Below are 24,705 nucleotides of genomic sequence, written 5' to 3'. Positions count from 1 at the left end.
TCTGGCATGCCATCGCCAAGCAAGTGTGGACCCGGGCGGTCCAGAGCTGGTGGAGCACCCACTGCAGAAAACGGTGGGAGGACCTGAGACACTGGGCCCAGAAGACAGTGGAGGACCAGCTTGGGATGTCCACTCATTGAGGGAAGGGGTGCCCGTCCGACCCTGACCTCCCTAATGGCCCGCATTTTTGCGGTGGCCTACCCTGAGGTGAATAGGTGTTTGAGGGCAGCACAGCAGCCACAATGGGGTGAGTACTGACTGTATTGTGGCACTTGGCTGGGATTACTAGGGATCATGTGCCTCACTGCAGGCAAAGTGACTGTAGAAATGACATCCTGTCTATCGTCTATTGGAAATGGGTATATGCACCCTGGCTGAGTCTATATAGTAGATGTGTTGGCAGGCTTTACTGTCAGTGGATATACATCTCCCATTTCTAGACCTCTCCATGCCTGGAATGTGGAGATGGTCAAATGACATAGCCACATGTGTGAGACCATCCTGCCTATGCAATGCATGTGAGTATTAGTATCCCCCTAAGATTTGAGTATGACCAGCTCCGTCCATTTGCATTTGTGCCTCCGAGGTGCCAGTCCAGTGTGAATGTAAATGCTTCTGTGTGAATCTGGTTTGATCACAGAGACTAGATACATCATGAACTGGTAATGGTATTGACTGAATGTGGGGCTGCAATTACAGTTCCACAACAGATATGGCTTTCCTGGGACTGGATTATTGATTTGATAGCTGTACTGCTGACTGTAGGGTATGTGAAGTCTGGCAAACAGGGATACTGATACATGTGCAATTGATGATGTCTGCTTGCAGACATCATGCATCCCTAGGTGCAATACTTGTGGGAATGTTACCATTAAACCAATGGGATGCTACTAGATGTGGTAAGTGCTTTGACAGGTCTCGTATGTGTCACCATGGTAGGTATAGGAGATCTATGACAATGGCCTAGCAATTGATATGCTACATTGCAGAGTTACTGCATACCTCATGTCCTAATGGTAGGTTGGGGGCACATCTGATGGGCTGGGACTTTTCTGCTTGCCTTGGCCAAGCTGAAGTGGCAGATTAGGAGAGGTTGGCTTATTGCATGTCACATGGCATGTAGATGTGAATCTAATATTGCATTATGGTCTCCCCTGGTTGGCTCATGTAGTAGTGGGCAGTGAAGTTGGGCCATGTGTGCCTAATGCATCATGACATTTACCATCTGAGATGTGTGTTGTCTTGGCTCTATGACAGGTATTGTCATTTCCTGAATGGTGTTTGAGGCTCAAATTTTCATGTTGCACAGTCTGACAGATGTGAGGCTTGCAATACAGGTGTGGGTAGTAATGACATGTTGTGACATGATGTAGGTAATGTATATTGCCACCTGCGATGGCCTATCCAGGATAAGTATTGTCACAGATGTGCTTGTTGACCTGTGTGTGTGTGAGAGCTATATCTTAACCCTTTTTCACCCTATCTCTCTCTCTCTCTCCCACCCTCTCTCTCTATTTGGGTGCATCACCATCATCAGGTGAAAGTGAAGCGGCTCAGCCGAGTGGGGAAGCAGCAGCCCACGGGACCCAGGAAGCCGCAACCAGCAAGGGACCCAGTGAAACGGAGGGCGAGGGGAGTGCCACTGGGGAGACTGGATCTACTACCTCTTCTTCAAAATCCTCTTAAAGTGGACACTTCCTGGCAGTGGCAGACCTATCTGGGACCACCCCAGCACCATCATTGTCTGCCAACACCGTTACTAGCACTGCACTCTCTGTAGCTCCCCTACTAGTTGCCTTTCCCGCTCACCCAGGAGAGTGAGCATCTCCTTCACTGCAGGCACCTCTGCCCCTGCCCCAGTCAGCCCTGCTGCCCTCAGTGAGGAGGCTATTGACCTCCTGAGGTCCATCTCTGTGGGTCAGTCCACCATCATGAATGCCATCCAGGGACTGGCACCTCAAGTCCAGCCGAGCAATGCGTTCTTGGAAGACATTCACGGTGCATTGGCCGGCCTCCAGAGATCCTTTCAGGCTTTGGCCTCCTCACTGATGGCAGCCATCCCCACTCCACCTACCTCTTCCCAATCCCAAACCCCTCTCCCCAAACCCATCCAAAGCACACATACACACAGGCACGCATCCAGCTGAACAGACAAAGGTACCATTGACAAGCACATTGACCATAAGACCCACCACCGGCATGCACACAGACAGAACCCACCTCAAGACACACTGATATCTACTACCTACACAGACCCCCCCACCACTCCCTCCTTCACATTCACTACACCTGACACATCTGCAGGCACAACACCATCATTCACGGACCCAGCCACAACACCTGTCTTATGCATAGTCACCACAATACCAGACCTGCAGACATCTACCCCAGTCATCACATCTGCACCCACCACAACCACCGACACCCTCACATGTAGCACATCTAGCAAACCTGCAGACACCATCCCAACAGACAGTCTTCCATGACATCTCCCTGCACCTCTTCTCCCCTTCCTCGCAAGACACCTAAATGCCCTTACTCACCCACACAACAGACACCAGCACCCACAAGCATTCCACACATGCACTTGCACCCAAAACATCCACACCGAAAAATCTTACAACCACCACCTCTCCCTCCACTCCCAACCCCTTTTGCAATGAACACTCCGTGTGTCTAAGAAGCATTTCTATGTGGAGTTTTCCTTGTTCCCGTCTCCTCTCCCACCCCGTGATACCCCCAGCATTCTTCCTTCTTTCCTGAGTCCAGCTCTTCCACCTCCAAGTCCTCCCCTGCCCCCCTGCTAGTGCCCATTTCCCTCACCCTGCCAAGATGTTTACCCCTCCTAAACCCAAGCCCAAAGAGCACCCTCCCAAACCTAAGCTCAAACTCCCCCTCGACCCCTCACCCTAATCCCTGAGGTGCCTGTCTGCCCCCTTGATGCCCCTACTATGTGGACATCAATTTGCAGTCAGGAGTCAAGTTAGGGCATTCTAAATTGCCATTTGTACTTTTGGCACTTTGGACTGGTCATTGGCCTTTTATTTGTACATATGTTCATACATTTTTTATTGTTCTTATTTATTAATACATCTTGCCCAAAATGTTGTTGGATTCGATGTTGACATACTTGTCCTGCCTTTCTTTTAACATGGCAGTTTGTTGTTTGTGGCCTTTGTTTTGTGCGTGTGTGACGTGAGTGTGTTGTTGTTCCAGCTGTTGTGCCTGGCCTGCATGTGTGGGTGTGGCCCTGCCATTTGTCCCGCTGTCCTTGCCGTGCACTGTGTGTGAGATATGTTTGTGTTTGTTACATGAATTTATGTAGCAAAATAGTGTATTGTTTGTGTAGAGATGTTGCGTGCCCTTGTGTGGTTGTTGTCTGTGCGTCCATGTGTGTAGTGATGGCTATGTCATATGTGTTGTGTGTGGTGTTTGCGTGTTGTGACGTATGCTTTGTTATATGACAATCTGATTGTGTTTATTGGTTGTCTGGTGTTGTTCTGTGTTGTTGTTAGTATGTGTTGTCATGTGGACATGTGCAGTGACATTGCTTGGTGAAGCGTCATTTTAGTTGCGGTTGTGTTGTCGTTGTGTGTATTAGTGCTGTTGTGGATGGTTGTGTTAGACACGGTGTGTGTATGTGCGTACGGGTGTGTGGTTATATGTGTGTGTCACCATCATAAGCCGTCCCAGATGTGTCTGTTGTGTGTACATGTGTAGTTTGGGTTTTCCCTCCTGTGTGAGGTGTGTGTGTACTCACAGCTGTTGTCTTTGTCACTGGTTCCAGAGTCATTGTGCGAGCAGGAGCAGACTGAGGTCTTCCAGTTCAGGTTCCATGCCGTTTCCAGTCAGGTATGTGTTCCAGATGGTGGATGTTTTTATTTTATAGAGTTGGTTTCTGTCAGGGTTTTCATGGTGGTGCAACCGCGGCAGAAACCTTGGTGGTGTGCAGCCTCATAATATGTCTGGCTGGAACATGGTGTCTGGCGGCTGAAGCTGCCTACCTTTGTCTGTGGCGGTATGTCCACATTGGCGGTACAGGCGGTGGTTTGGCTGCGTTCTGTTGGGAAGACTGCCATGGTCATAATTTGGCATCTTCACCGCCCGCCTATTGGTGGTGCGACCACCGCAGCCAACATGGCGGTCATAATTACCTCCTAAATGTCAAACATCAAAAGAGTACACCTCTGTGGCCCTAAGCAAGTGGTGTTGTGGAACGATTCATGGGTTTCCTCAAAAGGATAATTCAAGGAGCTTTGATTAAGGAGGTCGAGTTCAACCAGGCCCTGTGTCAAGCCCTCCCTGCTTATTGTTTAACTCCTCACTTCACAACTGGTTAGATTCCAGCCACCTTGTTATTTTGGAGAGCCATCAGACCCAAACTGCCACAGTGGACAGTGGACCGACCCTTGAATGTCAGACACTTCTTGAAAGTGCAAAATGAGACCATATGCTGATCAGCATTGAGGAGCTCAGTAAACAGTCTTTGATGAAGGTGACTGGGTCCTGATCAAGCAGAAACGAAAGGGGAAAACAGATGCTCTGTTTCCTGTCGATCCTCTGAGGGTGGTGACGTGAAAAGTATACATGATAATGACGCATTCTTCAGGAAAGTCCAGCACGCATGTCTCATTGCATTTTAAGCACCTATTCAACGTTCGTCAGCTCCTGCAATTATGAATGAGGCAATCCCGCCTAACAGTCCAGATCAAGCATCAGAACCTGTGCCATTGATGCACAATCACAGTGCACCTCAACCACCTCATACTACTAGATCTGGCTGACTAGTGCGAGCTTCTCGACGACTTATTGAAGAAATATAATGTGACTGTTGCTTATACTTTTTATTTAACAAAGGGGGAATGTAGGGTCGTGAGACTATGTGGGCTAGGATCCTTGCAGTTCTAGGTGGACTCAATAGAGGAATTACGTAACTTGCTGGTTGCTGTGGTTATCAGAGGTTATGATGTAATCAGAGTGCAGTGTGTGATTATATGCTGAGGAATAAAAACGCCTGTTATAGAGCTCCGAGTGTGGTGTAGTCCTTTGTGTGCTCTCGTGCAGGGAGGACACTTCATACACCACTTTGATATTAGAGTCAACAGTAGTTGCACACCCATCAGATTTATATTGTAAGTACCTTGGCTAAAAATTGTGTTTCACTTGATGTTTCATTTTTCAGGCACATTTGTTTTGATTTGGTTTATGAACTGGCATAGAAACAACAATGTGCATTACTTCTCATGGCACAATATTTAATATTGATACTCTCTCTACATGAATTGTCAGAGAATATCATTTAGAAGGTATGCATAAGGGTACTTCTAGGACATTCCTTTTGAGAACTATATGTAAATAGTGAGAAAGTGCCACGTTTTGCATGGTCATCCCCATTTTTTGTAACTGATGCTGTTGGTCTTTTGAAACAAACTCCTAAGTGGCTTATTCAGCTTTTATAAAAACAGTAGTATATGCTGCAGGAAATACACCTATGGCATACAATTTTAAATATCACCTGTGGACTGCAGCACTTGTTGTGCTGTCCAGTAGGGTGACTAGGAAAACATGGCATTGGGCCTAGCATTGTAGCTTGACTGATGCAGCTTATACCTGCATCCCAACATGTCAAAATAACACTTTTGACAGGGGAAAAACCTTCCTTTTAAATATTAATAGGTGTAGGAAAATGGCTCCCTGTTGCGGTTACCCCCATGTTTTGCCTGATATTGATGCTGACTTGACTGAGAAGTGTGCTGGGACCCTGCTAACCAGGCCCCAGCACCAGTGTTCTTTCACTTACAAAAGTACCATTGTTACACAATTGGCACATCCCTGGCACACAGATAAGTCCCTTGTAGAAGGTACCAGTGGTACCAAGGGCCCTGTGACCAGGGAAGGTCCCTGAGGGCTGCAGCATATTTTGTGCTACCCTAAGGGACCCCTCACCTAACACATGCACACTGCCGTTGCAGATTGTGTGTGTTGGTGGGGAGAAAAAGGCAAAGTCGACACAGCATCCCCCTAAGAATGCCATGCACACAAAATGCTGCCTGTGGCATAGGTAAGTCACCCCTCTAGCAGGCCTTACAGCCCTACGGTAGGGAGCACTAGACCACAGGTGAGGGCACAGCTGCATGAGCAATATGCCCCTACAGTGTCTAAGTCAATTCTTAGACAATGTGAGTATAGTGTGGCCATATTAAGAATATGGCCTGGGAGTTTGTCAAAAGCAAACTCCACAGCTTCATAATGGCTACAATGAATACTGGGAAGTTTGGTATCAAACTTCTCAGAATACTAAACCCACACTGATGCCAGTGTTGGATTTATTACAAAATGCGCACAGAGGGCATCTTAGAAGATGCCCCCTGTATTTTACCCAATCCTTCAGTGCAGGACTGATTGGTCTGTGCCAGCCTGCAACTGAAACAAGTTTCTGCCCCCCTGGGATGAGAGCCTTTGTGCTCTCTGAGGACAGAAACAAAGCCTGCACTGGGCGGAGGTGCTTCTCACCTCCCCCTGCAGGAACCGTAGCACCTGGTGGTATGCCTTTTGTTACAGCACCCCAGGGCATCCCAGTTAGTGGAGATGCCCACCCAGGGCATCCCAGCTAGTGGAGATGCCCTCCCCTCCGGCCACTGCCCCACTTTTGGCGGCAAGGCAGGAGAGGATGAGAAAAACAAGGAGGAGTCACCCACCAGTCAGGACAGCCCCCAAGGTGTCCTAAACTGAGGTGACCCCTGCCTTTAGAAATCCTCCATCTTGAGATTGGAGGATTGCCCCAATAGGATGATGGATGTGCCCCCCTCCCCTCAGGGAGGATTCACAAAGAGGGTGTAGCCACCCTCCAGGACAGTAGCCATTGGCTACTGCCCCCCAGACCTAAACACACCCCTAAATCTAGTATTTAAGGGTGACCCTGAACCCAGGAAATCAGATTCCTGCAACCTACACAAAGAAGAAGGACTCCTGACCTGAAAGCCCTGCAGAGACGATGGAGACGACAACTGACTTGGCCCCAGCCCCACCAGCCTGTCTCCAGACTCAAAGAACCTGCACAGCGACACATCCGACAGGGACTAGTGACCTCTGGGGACTCAGAGGACTGCCCTGAACCCGAAAGGACCAAGAAACACCCAAGAACAGTGGCACTGTTCAACTACAGCAACATCTTTGCAACGAAGAAGCAACTTTTAAAGAACTCACTCTTCCTTCCGGAAGTGTGAGACTTCACACTCTGCACCTGACACCCCTGGCTCAAGCTCCAGAGAACCAACACTGCAGAGAGGACTCCCAGGCTACTGTGACCTCGTGAGTAACCTGAAACATCCCCCCTGCACCCCACAGCGACGCCTGCAGAGAGGATCCAGAAGGTCCCCCTGACCATGACTGCCTGGTAACAAAGAACCCGACGCATGGACCTGTGTTGCAGGTGCAGTGACTTTGGGGTTGCCTTGAACCCCCAACAGTGGGCTGCCATTGTCCAGGAGACTGAACTTGGAAGTGCTTTACTTAACTCAGAAACTTAACCATACTTACCTCCCCAGGAACTATTGATTTTTGCAAAGTGTCCACTTTTAAAATTGCTTATTGCTATTTTAAACTATACTGTGTATACTACTGCTTTAATTCAAGGTTCCTTACTTACCTGTGTGGAGTACCTTGCATTTTATGTATTTACTTCAAATCTTGAATCTTGTGGTTCTAAAATAAATTAAGAAAATATATTTTTCTATATAAAAACTACTGGCCTGGAGTTAAGTCTTTGAGGGTTTGTACCTCATTTATTGCCTGTTCGTGTACAACAAATGTTTAACACTACCCTCTGATAAGCCTGCTGCTCGACCACACTACCACAAAATAGAGCTTTAGAATTATCTAATTTTGCCACTAGCAACCTCTAAGGGGAACCCTTGGACTCTGTGCACACTATCTCTCACTCTGAGATAGTATATACAGAGCCAACTTCCTACAATAGGTCACCTCGAATTAGGCCTTAAAACGCTCAAGATATGATGCATAGTATTTAAAAATGGGACATGTAGTAATTTAATGCCACCATGTCATTGCAATGTCAAGTCCCTAAAAGCTATTTTCACAGCAGAAGGCTGTTCTACGAGAAACACATATGTAAGTATAAATTCTGCTAGCTCGAGCTTAGGACTAGCTAGAAAAGTAATTATACTACTATTTACAATATTTATTATAAACTATATATTTAGCAAAATTAACCTTTAGAAAGTTACCATTTTTGCCTGAAGCTTCTGGAGGCTAATTTACATTAGTTCTCCAGCAGCTGTCCAGCAAGTGCTTGACCCTAATGAGGTGTGAAATCTGCTCCCAGAGTAGGGGCAAAGCCTGGGTGTGAAGAGATGTTTTCTTCCCCTGATGGGGAGACCATTGGAACAGGCCCAAGAACTTAATTAACGTCAATGGGGCCTCCCCTGTCACAAATAAATGTCAGGTGACACAAGGAGAGGACCAGTGTTTGTCACCCTTATCCAGCTAGCATGGACCAGTCTTGAGTGACCACAGAGGAAAGGGCTGCTAATTACCCCAGCCATTCCTTTGAGTGGGAACACAAGTACTGCACAAATTAAAAGGGCTCCTCATCTTGGATTTTGAGAGTAAGGTGCATTGTGGGATTGTTTTAAGTATGCAAAACAGAAACTGCTTCAAATATGGGTAAGGCTACCCCAGGGAATGTTTTACACATGAGTCTGGGAGGAGCTAGGAGTCATCCCCGTTCAACAGCTGGTGCAAACGTAAGCACCCCAAGGCGCACTCCTCAGAACACTTTTTGGACCTGTGGAAGAAAAGAAGCACTACACCTGCTGTTTGAATCTGATGAAGAGACCAAAAGGGCTAGACCTGCTCCCACATCAACCCAGGACAAAGCAGTGGGCTCAAAGGGTCAGTTGTCTGCCCTCCTGTGTGGCTACAAAACACAACGAGCTGAAAAAGACCTTGTCCCTGAAATGACCTGCTGACATGTAGCAAATGGAACTAGAATGGACCCTGCTGTGTTAAAGAATCAGGTTTCTCCCACTTGGAGCTTCTCTGAAGTAGCAAATCCATTTCAGTGAACCTTGGGAGAGAAGCTATCTGACTTTGTCAAACTCATCATCGTATACAGCCTGCAACCTTGTCCGACGGGAGGATTCTGAACTCCAAAAAGGAACATAGAAATCTTGCTCTGGTGAATGCGCAAAAAAGTATCCAGGCAACAAGAAGACTTCTCTGAGTGTGATATTTGAATTTACCCACCCTGAGCTTTTCCCTCCAAAACCAATGGATTCAGCTGGATTAATTTCAACAGCTCTCTGGCCCCATAGACCTCTCCTCATATAGAGCCTGCAACCTTGCCTGCTGGAGGATTTCGACTTCCATTTCTGAGACTAGGGGTCTGATTTAGATTTTGGCAGATGGGTTACTCTGTCACAACAGTGATGGATATCCCATCTGCTGAAATATAAATCCCATAAGGAATAATGGGAATTATATTTCAGCGTACAGGATATCGGTTGTTATGACAGAGTAAGCCATCCATCAAAACCTAAGTCAGCCCCTCAGTCATACCAATTGATAATTCACGTTCTTATCTAAAGGAACTCCAAAGAAAGAGAGGATCTGTTATTCTAATGTGACTGCATAAGGTAATTTACATCTTATCACACTTGATAGGCTGATCTTTCTTTTCTTAATGTTTTCTCTTTTGACAGTGGTATCTAGGACAAAACTAGCTTCCTCTTATTTGGAACCTTCCAATCAATTACATGTGTTCATGGAAATCTAAGTGAATGGGAATATTGTATTTAGAAGGGCAGGGACATGATTAAATGGAAGTTCCTTGTATTTATATTTTATTAATTGTTAGGTTGTGTTTTAACATCTGCAAACCATTTAAAAAAAAGTTTTTTAAAAACTGCCATTTTTTGTCAGGCACTCTAATTAGAAATCGCATTTCTTTCCAATGAGCTAGTGGGTCAGAGTAATAGAAACATTCGTCAAATATGTGTGCACTATCAGTGAAGAAGTGCCTATCCATTTCTAAAAGGCTTTTATTTCCTTGTGGCTATATAAAAAATAAAGCTCCTGTGCACTGTGCCCCCGAAATACTGCAATATTTCATTGTCTCTCCAGAATCGCCTACAAAATCTATCATCGTCTGACTGATGTATTTGAATAATTATTTTGAAAATTTATCATTTAACACCCGTTTGCCATCTGTTCATATTAGTAGTTGTATACAATTTGTTACATTCTTGTGTTATATCCCTAAAATATGCACCCTGGCCAGAGTTTATGTCCTGAAAATAGACTATTTGTCTAATATTTTATATGTGACTTTAGTGAATTTGACTTGACGTAGGCCATGCATGTATATTTCAGATTAGTTGCTTTAAACCATAAAACACATGGGGGTGAGGGAGGTTGACCCTTGTTCTTCACGTTTCTGTTACTGTTGTGGTTAAAATTAGGAAGGTTATGGGAGGTAATAAAAACTGAAAATAAAAATCCACATGTCTATGTGCACAAAAAACAGCAGTCAAGACGATCTACGTCGAAAAGCAATGGGCATACAGCAGGGAGTGAGACATGACAGTTAATAGCATCCCAACACAATGTAAAACAGAAATGACACAAAAAGTTCACTTGGGTGTGGTTTGCTTAAGTGTGGCTGACTTTTCAGGATATGATCCCTCTATCTAAGCCTATCCAATCTACCAGCATATCCTGCACTGATTCCTGGTGGGAGATGGTAGAGAGAAGTAGTTGTATCTGCAGAGTCGAAGCTGGAATGCAGTTAAGCTTCAGGACACAAAAAAGATTAGTATAAAATGGGTATCCCTTTGAGCCTGCATGAACTCTTGGGAAAACTGCTCTGACCAACAACCACTTAAAAGGTATATGAGATTTGTGGCATCTTTGACAAAATCAACGGGTATATTGGAAGGAGAAGGGTGGACCATACATTTTCCATTTTAATATTTTGAAAACTCACAGATCTACCCTCATTGAAGAACAGGTCACAGATATTGTACATAGAACAAACTGTAGGGGAGAGTTTATCTGAGTGTAGTGTCAATTCAGTTGAGTCATGCAAGATACTGGAAAGCAGCCAGTGTTGAATAAAAAGCAAAGACCACTTTCATAACAATACCCAACTGTTAGAAATGGGGTCTCTGTTTGGAAATCAGTTTGCACTCTGTCCGAACAGGGACCCTCACTCTAGTCTCTTGTACCCTTGGTAGCTTGCACAAGCAGTCAGTCTTATATAAAAGGCAATGGGCAAATTATTTGTACCAACACACACTGTAATACAGTGAAAACATTACAAAATGGACACAACACCAATTTTGAAAAATAGCCAATATTTGTCTAAATCAAACTAGACCAAAATGACATAAATCCAACATACGCAAGTAAAGTTATGAATTTTTAACTTAAAAAGAGTCTTACTCCATAGAAAACAATGGATGCGTTGCTCTTACACAAAGTACCAGGTTTGTGTCAAGAATAAAGCCGTACATGCTGTGTCGCGTTGGACTGAAATGCCGTGAGCTTACTCTTTGGCTTATCATGGCCTTTTTCCTCATTTGAACCCATATCCTTGATTTCAGAGACTGCCTACTCGGATTCTAATTAGCACCATTATTTTGATACATGGTACATTTTTACCAGACCTGTTACAGACACGATTTTTGTGGACTCTTGAAATCTATCAAGGTTTTCAAAGTAGAACTTTCTACATTCATAAATTCGCCTTGAAAAAGTCCTTGTGACGAAACACGTGTCAGCTGTTCGCAGAATATATTTGTTCCACAAAGAATAAAATCTCTTCAAAATCCACATTGTGTTTGGATTTAGACTTCTCTTTCCACTTTGGACTTTATTTTCAGACTACCTTTGGTGTGCCCTGGTACTCTTAGATATTTATTCATGAAAGAGGTCCATATTTACAACGCCACAAAAAGCCATGCAAGTTGGCTCTGCGTGACCTTGTAGATAACAACTGGCACTCTGCGCCCCTGGAGCATAAAAAAAATTACACTCTGTAGTGCAGTGTGCCGCTAGGGTGTCGTAAATGAGGCCCTTAATATGTAAGAAATAGTCCAGCAGCATTGAAGATGGGCTCACTGAGTGTAAAATGGCTGCTGCTTCATGACAATAACACAACAGCCACCTTACTAAATATAATTGCTCAGAAGCACTTTTTGCCGAGTCATCTTTTCCCCCAAAATGTGATGGGCAAACCAACAAGTCAGGGCCTGAACGAAACTCTCTCTAAAAGACCAAGAGCTGTCATGGGATAGCCCAAATGCCCTCCCTGTACGCATGTTATGTTATATTGCATGCTTTATTTTCTGTGTATATTGTGTGTTACGCTTAAATGAGATGCAACAGGAGCACTTAAAGCTTTCTGTAGCTCGATTTAACAAGCTGCTTTGTGGCACCTTATACATTAGAGAAATGTCTCAAGGCTAAGAAAACCAGAAGCTTAGGACTGTCTGTGGTCCTCTTCCTCTTATCTAATTTTGGTCTTCAATACTTGAAACCCAGTATATTCATGCTTAAAAAATGACAAATCTAGTCATTAAAAAGCATGTTATTGAGGAATGTATGCAAATCCGATTGCGAGATTGTCAAAAAACACATTGTGCTGTCTGCTCCAAAACAAGTCAGGTACAAGGCTAGCTCGCAGCTAAACAGGTGTGAATTAACTTAAAAAGATGTACAGGAGCAGAGACAAATCAAATATTTCTTTTTTTTAAGAGATCTACATAAGTATTTTACGAGAATAAAGGGTCAACATAGGTTAAAAAATATTAAAGAGTGAAGCTGTAAACATTATGGATTGTCATTCCGTGGTTTAGGTAATTTAAGTATTTCCTTAATTTTCCACTGTCATTTTATCAGCTGTATCAGATATTCCAACAGTATAAATACAATCCGATGTCTCTTTGCAAAGGTGACATCATTTGCTTTTTTGCATTTTTTTTTCTAATACATCTGTAAACTTCGATTCGATACCGCATTCCCCGGGGCCTCCAATGTCCTTGAAGATCACCCCGGGGTAGACAGCATCAACAAATACGGCTTGACGCCACCATGGGGCCAGTAACTAGAGTCGTTAGACTGAAAGGCATTATCGCAGAAGGCGAATACCAAGAGAATGATAGCAACCTGCAGGGGATGAGGAAGTGGTTGGCATGCTATATAGCGGAAAAATTGAGGAAAACTGGAACCAACACAAGAAGCAGAATACATTGTGAAAAGAGAAACATATAATGGAGTGTGTCTGAAAGAGGGGGATCTACAGGAGATTACAATAAAAATAACAGAAACAGCATCCGCATAAACACTTGTCAATATAAAGATGCAGGTATGATTGCATTTAATAACTAGAATCTTACTTAAGGTAACACAAATGAAATAAACATCTGTTCATGCGTATTTGCAAAGATATATTATAGTTTATGGTGCTTCATATATTTTTACATTTCTTTGCTCAGCGCTTTAATGATTTTCTTCACTTACTATTTCCATTGCTTTTGTTCTTGTACATTGGATTACCACTACTTGGTGAAACTGTGAATTTTTATTTTGGGTTAATGTATTTTTTTTTTTGTAGTTCAGTTCTTTCTAACTTTGAAATACATTTTCTGCAAAAAACAACAAAAAAACATACATATTATTTTGCGATATATTAGACAGAGACATAATCCATGTATTCATGGTTGCTCAATTAACAGGGATGGGGGATAAGATACAGAAGTAAGGAGTCCAGGAGAAAAAGGATATAATATACTGAGGCATGTTTGAAGTCTGCCACGTGTAGAGTATTCAGGAGCACCTACAGTGTACCCTTCCTCTACTCTGTATTTCTAGCAGTTTGATTTCCTTTCATTTCTACATTTAAAAATTAATCACTAGATAAATGTAAACATGTTTGCATTTACCTACCAATCAAGGCAGTGGCATAACGAAATTTGAGGGGGCCCCTCTGCAAAGTACATGGAGGGACCCCCTCCAGCTCACGCAGGAGCTCTCAGGCCAGGTCCCCTGGAGCTCGGGAGCTGGGGGGCCTTTGTTACACCACTGAATCAAGGAAGTGCTTTTTCAACACACATTTTCATGTGCATTGTGTAGAGGCACAAATCTGAGACCTAAAATAAGGGACTGTGTGTATTTATGTTTTGGTATTTCTGAAGCAGAAACCTTTCTGGCTAGCAGTGGGGTGCTGTACAGGGACAAGCTCCATTGGAACTACATAAGGGCGAGGCAACAAAGATAGGAAGTAGAGCTTAGGGGAGTTGTGAAAAGTCAGCCAGTCTGACGGAACTGTCCCTTGAAGAGGCGGATTTTCAATTTCTCAATTGTAGCAAAGTAAGTAATGTTCTAATTCTGAAAGGGATGCTGTTCTAGAATCTAGGGTCGTAGGCTGAAAAAGCTTGTTTGTTTGTCCCTTCACTGTTTTGTCTTTAATATAGGGATGATGGAGCTTCTCATCTGGCATAGAACTCTAAATATTGTAAATTTGTCAGTTAGGTGGTCATGGCTATTGGTGTAGTGATCTTTGTAAATGATACAGCTACTCTTGAAGATAATTTTAGCTTCTGGCGGCAGAGGTTGATGTGAAATTTATGTAGATCCTTTAGCTGCAGGGGATGTGGTCTGAGTTCTTTATCCTCTTCATGAGCAGCTGCTTGAAGCTTTCAGGGAAGCTAGAGTGGCCTCCTTCTAGGCAGGAGAGAACTAGGGTTTAAACTGGCATTCTAAAGTCTTCTCTTCAGAGAAAAGATTTCACTTCTTTCAGGAGCGAGAGTTGGAAGCAGGCTAATTTAGTCTTCTTGGCAATGTGTTTGTTGAGTGGGAGGTTTCAGCTGAAGATAAATCAGAGGGATTTGGCATGTTCTATTGGCTGGGGTGTGAGGACTTGTCATATATGTGTTGACACACTTTATGGAGAAACACGTATATATAACACATAGTAACAGACATCTCAACATTGGGACAGTTTTGTATGGGCAAAGTACATGGGTCGGGCAAAGGGTATGTGACGTTTCTTTGTCTATCAAATTTGACCTCAGGCACGTTGGACAAGGTGCCCTCGTACTGTAATTTGTTTTTGGTTTCTTCACCTTTGGATTTGTGGCTAGCGCTTCGTTGCTGCCTTGTTTCTTTCATATTCATGCGAAATAGGTGACACGTGGAATGCTCCAAGGGCTCTTGCTGGTGAAGAGTGGGTACTTTTGTGTCACATTTCCGGGAGGATATCGGCTTGCAACGCTTTGTGTGGCTGGAAAATCACCAGTTTCTTTGAGTTACTCAGACGGCTCTGGAGTCGTCGGCTTCATCGCCTAGCAACAATAAGCATTTGCTACGACGTGTTGTGTGGCCAGTTTCGGCCTGCTCCAAAGACATCATCTTCATCGCATAGCAACGATAAGCAGTGACTACGACGCATTGCTAGGACATAATGAGCAGCTTGTATACACTGCTCCCATTGCATAGCAACGCGTGGCTGAGAACACATTAGTCTTGTCATTAATCTTTGTCCCAATCGTCCTAATAATTAGTTTCATGCAATTATAATTAAGTTACTTGTGGTACACGTGTTGGGGTACACATATATTCAAATATGCAGAATGTAACTGCACCCCCCATTTTTTTTTTATCAAGTCCAGGTGATCCCCCTATTAAGTGGGGAAAGTGAAAGAACGTTTTTGAAAGATATTCCAGAGTATGGGGCACCTCATTGAGTGCTGAGAGAAGAACATCACTGTCTTGGGTCTGAGGGTCAGGAGTATTTGATCACCTTCCTTATATTCCAGACAATGAAGTACTTTATCTAAATGAATATGAAACATGCATTAGAACTTGACTTGCATTATCTACCAAAGTTCAGTACAGTTCTTGAAAGGTACTATTTTGGAAAAAGAATACACAATGAGGATGAAGCTATTGAAAATTATATAACTGATGTTAGACGTTTAGCATCTTCTTGTAAATTTGGAACTTTACTTCATAGGAGGATTAGAGATCAATTTATAGTGGGGTGTAGTATTGAGAAAGTATGTGATGAACTGTGGTTACGCGATGATCCCAGTTTACAGGTGGACATAACAGTTGCTAAAAAAAAATAACACTCCATGAAGTGTGTAGAAGCAGTGTAAAAAAAATACTGCTAATGATGTGAATGTGGTTAAGAAGGAAACTAAAATAAAAAACACTGTATATAATTCCGGAATACAAAATAAATCTGATAACATTTTTTATAGGTGTGTGAATGAAGGACATATTGCCAATGGCAAAATATGTCTGGCACTGAAAGGTTCTTCTTTATTTTGCAGAAATAAGGGACACTTTGCTTCTGTTTGTAGATGAAAGAAATGTAAACAAAGTGTTAGTGAAGTACTTGAGTATGATGGTGAGAATGAAGGAAATCCTGACTTTGAGTGTGGTCAAATAATTTTACAGGTTGGGAATAAAAGTCTTGGTGGCTCTTTGGACTATATTCAAGTTGAAGGGGAAAGGACTAGGGTGCTGTTCGATTCTGGAGCCAAAATCACTATAGTTGCAAATACATTCTATGAGAGTGACCAGTTAAACTGATGAAACCTGATATCAGACCTTGCGCTTTGTAGGCCTGATTCAATATGATCAACATTATACTTCAGGGAAAATTGATGTGTCAAAGAGAGGTGACAGTATTATAAGTAGGTGGCATCAAAAAGGTCTTGGTATAATGTTGGATCCTAATAGTTATCCACCAATTATTGTTAAAGAGGACACAAAGTTAACAAAGTTGAGAATATTGAAATTTCTTCTGAATTTCAGACTGAATTAAGAAAGTAGTTTTCTAATATTTTCATAGATGGCTGAGGATCTACGAGTGGGTATTACCATAAAATACAATTGATTCCAGGAGCAGTGCCTTCCAGGAGCAAGGTGCGTAATATACCAATTGCAGTTTGGATATCACCCTGGATATTTTGGGACCCATTCATGGAGATAATTCAGATAATTATGTAATTGTGGTGATGGATATGTTCATCAGGTGGCCTGAAATTTTCTTTACCAGGAACATTGAAACCAAGAGTGTGATCATATTCTTGTAAGAATTGATAGGAAGAGAAGGAACTCCTTTAATGCTTCTCACGGACAATGGTGTACTTCTGAAAGGTTGTGGCATTAAACGCAAAAAAGGTGCTCTTTACCATCCAGAATGTAATGGGATGGTTGAGATATTTAATCATGTTCTTAAAGAGACAATAACCATGGCAAAGAACAACCAACTAAGTTGGAAGCAGGAGGTGGTCAAGAGAGAAGGTGCATACAGACTTATTCCACACACTACTACAGGGGAGTCTCCTTTTGCATTGTTTTGAGGTAGACAACATAATACTGTCCTTGAACCAGCCGGGTTGAACAAATTCTTGACCGAAAGAGGAAAAGGTGTGGTATCAGAGAATTGGAGACTCAAAGAAGAAAAAGGGATAGAGACAAGTAAGCAAAATTTTGACAGAAGAAATGTGGTTAAGAAGACGATAGTGGGGATAGGAGATTGGGTGTTGATTAAAAGACCCACATGGAAAAATGGTGGAGGAAAATTATCCAAACCCATGAGACTAATACAAATGTTTACAAATGCTATCAAAGTGGTCAATCACCGAGTGTGGAATTAAAACAGAGGAGTTAGGTACAGAGGCAAACAAAATCCAGGTGGAAAGTGTGAATCTCATCTTGAAAGAAGGCTTGATGTTTCAAAGGACAGCCAAATGACTAGGAAAGGTGTTGAGGATGATGATAATTCCAAAGGTACGGTTTTAATGTGTTCTGACAGAAAAATCTAAACTCCATCGTATGTTAAAGACTATTCTTGAAAGTGAACATTTTCAGATGTCTAATGCAGCTAAATTATTGTCTCTAATTTATTTAATACATTAGGAAAGTTTATGATATAGAGAAGTTAAGTTCTTGGAGCTGAGGTATGTTATTGTTTTTGAGATGGAGATGTGTTATATATGTGTTGACACACTTTATGAGGAAACACGTATCTAACATAAACTAAGACTCCAGAGTAGAACTCAGGTCCGGCTGAGTTCCATAAAGAATGTTTGTATCTGAAAAATGAATTGACCAGTTCCAGAGTCTGTCGGATGGCTGCGATGCCTCGACAGATGTATCAAACCTAAATTAATAAATAAGAATTTACCACACCTCTTCGAGCTGAATTATTACCAGAACAACAACCTAACAGTACTGTTAGGTTTTTAATTAGAGAACCATAACTGAATCAGTTGGCATAGATGGCAAACAGAGGGATTTGTGGGTTTGTAGTTTGACATCCTTGTTTGTATGGATTCTATGACAGCTTTGAGTGTCATTGTCATGGTACTGAGACTGGGCCCTGTGCTCAAATGCAGTGTGCATGCTGTACTTTAGTAGTACTTTGGTAGTTGTCACAAGTGAAAACAGCTATTGTGTGGGGATTATTCCTGATGTGCATTGTGTTTGTGGGTGATTTTAAATATAATACAAATGCTGGAGTGGCACCTGCTGATGTATATCCTCTATAGCCTTACTCCTGATAACAACCACATAATGTAGCCAGCATGACAACATTAACATTGAGTCTTGTTTCTCAGAATTTGTCACACAGCATGTTGCCCACAATCTTTGCAGCATCATCCTTCTGTCGTGCATCCACTACTCTGCCAAATAATTCTTTTTAGCTAGGTACATAGGAGCAAGGTTAAGTTCTAGTCAGTGCTGTGAAAATGACAGTCTCAAAGTGTGTTTAGGGCTGTAATTGCTTCATCATCATTTGCGGATTTCCTAAATGTTTTATTCACCTAGCTCACCAAAAGAAGGTTCAAGCACCCCTGGGCATGCACTATAGCATCATAGTTTACATGCTGTTGGTTCCTTACCTGTGTCTTGTTCTTTGTTTAACAGGCTGTGTGTATTGAGAGAGGCCTGCACAGAACTGTCTGGCCATAATCTACACAGATGTTACTAGGTTGCTTCATTATAGTATACCACAGGGTCTCAGATTGTCTTCCCTGCTGTCTCACTAATAATCATTATCAATCACATGATGCAAAATACATGCAGAATTATTGCTAAGGGGGGAGATAGGGCAAATGATCTCATGTGAGATATACACTTTAATTAATAATAACATGGCAAGAGAGAATGGGACTGATTAGAAGAGGGTTGTTGTATTACCTCCTGCATACCTCTGACCCTGTTTACCAGGCAGGTCGCTCCCCTCACCGCCACGCAGCCTCTGTGAGACCGCTGACTGCTGCTTTATTCCTGTGTCCTTTTGCTGCCTTGTACTGCTCCCCTCACCTTTTTCTGCCCAGTTTGTGGTCCTAATTCTCTGTTTCCCTGCGCACCGCGTCTCCCCCTCGCCGCCCGTTTCCCACCGCCGCGTCCCGTAGCTCCGCCCCCCTCACACCCCATTGGCCGCCCCGCTCCCACCTCCCAGCTGTTCCTCCTTCCCTCTCCCACTCATATGGAGGCCGCGCAGCGGTAGAGAGAGCGACCTCTGACCCTGTTTACCATGCAGGTCGCTCCCCTCACTGCCACGCAGCCCCTGTGAGACCGCTGACCGCTGCTTTATTCCTGTGTCCTTTTGCTGCCTTGTACTGCTCCCCTCACCTTTTTCTGCCCAGTTTGTGGTCCTAATTCTCTGTTTCCCTGCGCACCGCGTCTCCCCCTCGCCGCCCGTTTCCCACCGCCGCGTCCCGTAGCTCCGCCCCCTCACACCCCATTGGCCGCCCCGCTCCCACCTCCCAGCTGTTCCTCCTTCCCTCTCCCACTCATATGGAGGCCGCGCAGCGGTAGAGAGAGCGACCTCTGACCCTGTTTACCAGGCAGGTCGCTCCCCTCACCGCCACGCAGCCCCTGTGAGACCGCTGACCGCTGCTTTATTCCTGTGTCCTTTTGCTGCCTTGTACTGCTCCCCTCACCTTTTTCTGCCCAGTTTGTGGTCCTAATTCTCTGTTTCCCTGCGCACCGCGTCTCCCCCTCGCCGCCCGTTTCCCACCGCCGCGTCCCGTAGCTCCGCCCCCCTCACACCCCATTGGCCGCCCGCTCCCACCTCCCAGCTGTTCCTCCCTCCCTCTCCCACTCATATGGAGGCCGCGCAGCAGTAGAGAGAGCGACCTCTGACCCTGTTTACCAGGCAGGTCGCTCCCCTCACCGCCACGCAGCCCCTGTGAGACCACTGACCGCTGCTTTATTCCTGTGTCCTTTTGCTGCCTTGTACTGCTCCCCTCACCTTTTTCTGCCCAGTTTGTGGTCCTAATTCTCTGTTTCCCTGCGCACCGCGTCTCCCCCTCGCCGCCCGTTTCCCACCGCCATGTCCCGTAGCTCCGCCCCCTCACACCCCATTGGCCGCCCGCTCCCACCTCCCAGCTGCTCCTCCCTCCCTCTCCCACTGATATGGAGGCCGCGCAGCGGTAGAGAGAGCGACCTCTGACCCTGTTTACCAGACAGGTCGCTCCCCTCACCGCCACGCAGCCCCTGTGAGACCGCTGACCGCTGCTTTATTCCTGTATCCTTTTGCTGCCTTGTACTGCTCCCCTCACCTTTTTCTGCCCAGTTTGTGGTCCTAATACTCTGTTTCCCTGCGCACCGCGTCTCCCCCTCGCCGCCCGTTTCCCGCCGCCGCGTCCCGTAGCTCCGCCCCCCTCGCACCCCATTGGCCGCCCCGCTCCCACCTCCCAGCAGCTCCTCCCTCCCTCTCCCACTCATATGGAGGCCGTGCAGCGGTAGAGAGAGCGACCTCTGACCCTGTTTACCAGGCAGGTCGCTCCCCTCACCGCTATGCAGCCCCTGTGAGACCGCTGACCGCCTGGCCCGCGCCCAGCGCCAGACCCCCTGGCCCCCGCAGAGGCCAGCCCACCCGCAAGACCTACAACGCCGCCACTCTCATCGCAATCAACACCGGCCGGATCCCCGGCTGCTGCAGAGTCACCCCTAGACGCACCCACGGGCCCTTCACCTGCCAATCCTGCAAGTTCTCCTGCATTCAGACACGGACCACACCCGCCAAGCCAAGCACCAGCAGCAACCACCTGAAGTGCATCCTGCTCAACACCCGCTCTATCCACAGACACGCCGTGGAACTCTGGAACCTGCTCGACACCACATCTCCAGACGTCGCCTTCCTCACAGAAACCTGGATGAACGCCTCCTCAGCGCCCGACATCGCCATCCCGGATGGATACAAGATCACCTGGAGGGACCGCGTCAACCAGACAGGAGGAGGCATCGCCATCGTCCACAAGAACACCATCCGCATCACGACCAACTCCGACGACACCCTCACAGCCGCCGAACATCTCCACTTCCAGATACACACCGACCCCAAGACCACACTCAGAGGCACCCTCATCTACAGACCCCCAGGACCCCGCACACAATTCAGCGAAGACATCGCAGACTTCATCAGCCCACACGCCCTCCCCTCCGCTGACTACATCCTCCTTGGGGACCTCAACTTCCACCTGGAGAACAACAACGACAACAACACCACCACCCTGCTGGACAACCTCGCCAACCTCGGACTCAAGCAACTGGTGAACACCCCCACCCACTACGCCGGACACACGCTTGACCCAGTCTTCTCCTCCAGCAAGTACATCTCCTTCAGCCACTCCACCGGACTCCACTGGACTGACCACAGTTGCGTCCACTTCAGCTTCAGAAGAACCACGACTCACCACCACCCACAACAGGCTCCCCGCAGGAGCTGGAACAAGATCACCACCGACCAGCTCTCCACATCATTGAGCCAGAACTCTCCTGCCAGCTCAGCAGACCCCAACCAAGCAGCCAACAACCTCACACAGTGGATCCCCAACTGCGCAGACAACCTCGCACCTCTGAAAACCCATCCCACCAGGCCCAACAGCAAGAAAGCCTCCTGGTTCAACAACAACCTCAAGAACTCCAAGAAGAACTGCCGCACCCTCGAGAAAGCCTGGCGAAAAAACCTGATCACAGACAACATGACTGCCCTCAAGCACACCTCCCGCAAACACCACCAGCTGATCCACACCACCAAGAAGACAGCATTCAAAGAACGACTAGACAACAACGCACACAACAGCAAGGAACTCTTCAGCATCGTCAAAGAGCTCTCCAACCCCAGCGCCGGAAACAACGACATCACTCCCTCACAAGACCTCTGCGACTCACTCGCCTCGTTCTTTCACCGCAAGGTCGCTGACATACACAACAGCTTCGGCGCACTGACCACGCACCCAACCACCAAACCGACGCCCCCCAACACCACCCTCCGCGCCTGGACCCCGGTCAGCACCGAAGACACCATCCAGATGATGAACACCATCCATTCCGGTTCTCCAACCGACCCATGCCCCCACCACGTCTTCAAAAAAGCCGACTCAGTCATCGCACCCCATCTCCGGGACATCATCAACTGCTCCTTCAACACCACCACCTTCCCGGAGAGCTGGAAACATGCCGAACTCAGCGCCCTCCTGAAGAAACCATCAGCAGACCCCACCGACCTCAAGAACTACCGCCCCATCTCGCTCCTCCCGTTTCCTGCCAAAGTCATCGAGAAGACTGTCAACAGACAGCTAGCCGCCTTCCTCGAGACTAATGGATCCCTCGACCACTCGCAGTTCAGCTTCCGAGCCAACCACAGCACCGAGACCGCCCTCATCGCAGCCACCGACGACATCCGAGCCCAGCTCGACAACGGGGAGACAGCGGCCCTCATCCTCCTGGACCTCTCCGCAGCGTTCGACACTGTCTGCCACCGCACCCTAGTGCAGCGCCTCAGCAACATCGGAATCCAAGAGAAGGCACTAGAGTGGATCATCTCGTTCCTCGCCGGAAGAACCCAGAGAGTCCGCCTCCCCCTGTTCAGATCCGAGGCCACCGAAGTCAGCTGCGGCGTACCACAAGGATCATCACTCAGCCCCACCCTCTTCAACGTCTACATGAGCCCCCTCGCAGTCATCGCACGCCAACACAACCTCAACATCATCTCCTACGCCGACGACACCCAGCTGATCCTCTCCCTCACCAATGACCCAGCCACCGCCAGAACCAACCTGCACGAAGGGATGAAAGACGTAGCCGAGTGGATGATGAACAGCCGCCTGAAACTGAACTCAGACAAGACGGAAGTCCTCATCCTTGGATCATCACCCTCTGCCTGGGACGACTCCTGGTGGCCCCGTGCCCTGGGCAGCGCACCCAAACCAACGGACCACGCACGCAACCTGGGCTTCATCCTGGACTCCTCCCTCTCGATGACCAGACAAGTCAACGCCGTCTCATCATCATGCTTCAACATCCTACGCATGCTCCGAAAGATCTTCCGATGGATCCCCACCGAAACCAGGAAGTCGGTCACCCAGGCACTCGTCACCAGCCGACTGGACTATGGTAACACCCTCTACACCGGAACCACGGCCAAACTACAGAAAAGACTCCAACGCATCCAGAACGCCTCAGCACGCCTCATCCTTGACATCCCCCGTCACAGCCACATCTCCGGACACCTGAGAGACTTGCACTGGCTCCCCGTCAGCAAGAGAATCACGTTCCGGCTCCTCACCCACGCACACAAGGCCCTCCACGACCTGGGCCCCAGGTACCTCAACAACCGCCTGACCTTCTACACTCCCACCCGCCAGCTACGATCGACCAGCCACGCCCTCGCCGCCGTGCCACGCATTAGAAAAGCCACCATGGGAGGAAGATCCTTTTCCTACCTGGCAGCCAAGACTTGGCACTCCCTCCCCATCCACCTCTGCCTGACCCAAGACCACCTCTCCTCCAGGAAGCAACTCAAGACCTGGCTGTTCGAGCAGTAGCGGTCCCCTCTCCCCCAGCGCCTTGAGACCCTCCGGGTGAGTAGCGTGCTATACAAATTTCTTGATTGATTGATTGATTGATTGCATAAACCCCTGTGTGGTAGGGGTCGGAACTACATGTTTGGTTGGATTATTGGATGCGTTAAACACCTCATTAAATTTCAGCAAGTCAAACCTGCCGAAATTTAACAACTGAAAATAATACAATGTTTACTAAACACAAATGTCTGCATGTGATTCTCCATAAAGTCATAACAGGTGCATTTTTTCACACCTGATAAATGACCTACCTCGTGTTATCATTATTTATCAGGTGCAGAAATAGCAACTGTCAGGGCCTTAATGTAAGAAACCAAAGGATATAGTACATGTTATGCTAATGTATGGTGACGACGTTTGTGGAATTGAAAACAAAAGAAATATGTTTGTAAAACATTGCTTATTGCCACCTGTTTATATAATTATATAATTGCAAAAGAGCCCAATCCATCTATAAAATTGGAAAAAGTCCAAAACTAAACATTTGCTTCAGATTTTTATGAACTTGCAGAAGACATTGCAAATGTTCCCACAAATCCATGTCCATATTTGTGTAGTTTAAGTTACACTGTGTGAGTCTGCATTCGCCTTGGTAAATGTGAAGATCATATTTTCCTGAACAGGAGGAGAGGACCAGTTTTGCAACACAAGTATTAATTAAATAACAAATAGGGACAACATTCACCCAATCCTCTCTGCTCTTTTTTTCACTTTGAATGCCTGGTGGCTTGCAAGAGACAGTTCTCTTGATGTCTGGCAATATGGAAGGAATTATTCCTTGGACCCA

Source organism: Pleurodeles waltl, chromosome 2_1 (genome assembly GCF_031143425.1).
Source record: "Pleurodeles waltl isolate 20211129_DDA chromosome 2_1, aPleWal1.hap1.20221129, whole genome shotgun sequence".
Classification (NCBI taxonomy): domain Eukaryota; kingdom Metazoa; phylum Chordata; class Amphibia; order Caudata; family Salamandridae; genus Pleurodeles; species Pleurodeles waltl.
Note: the sequence above shows the minus strand (reverse complement) of the source record.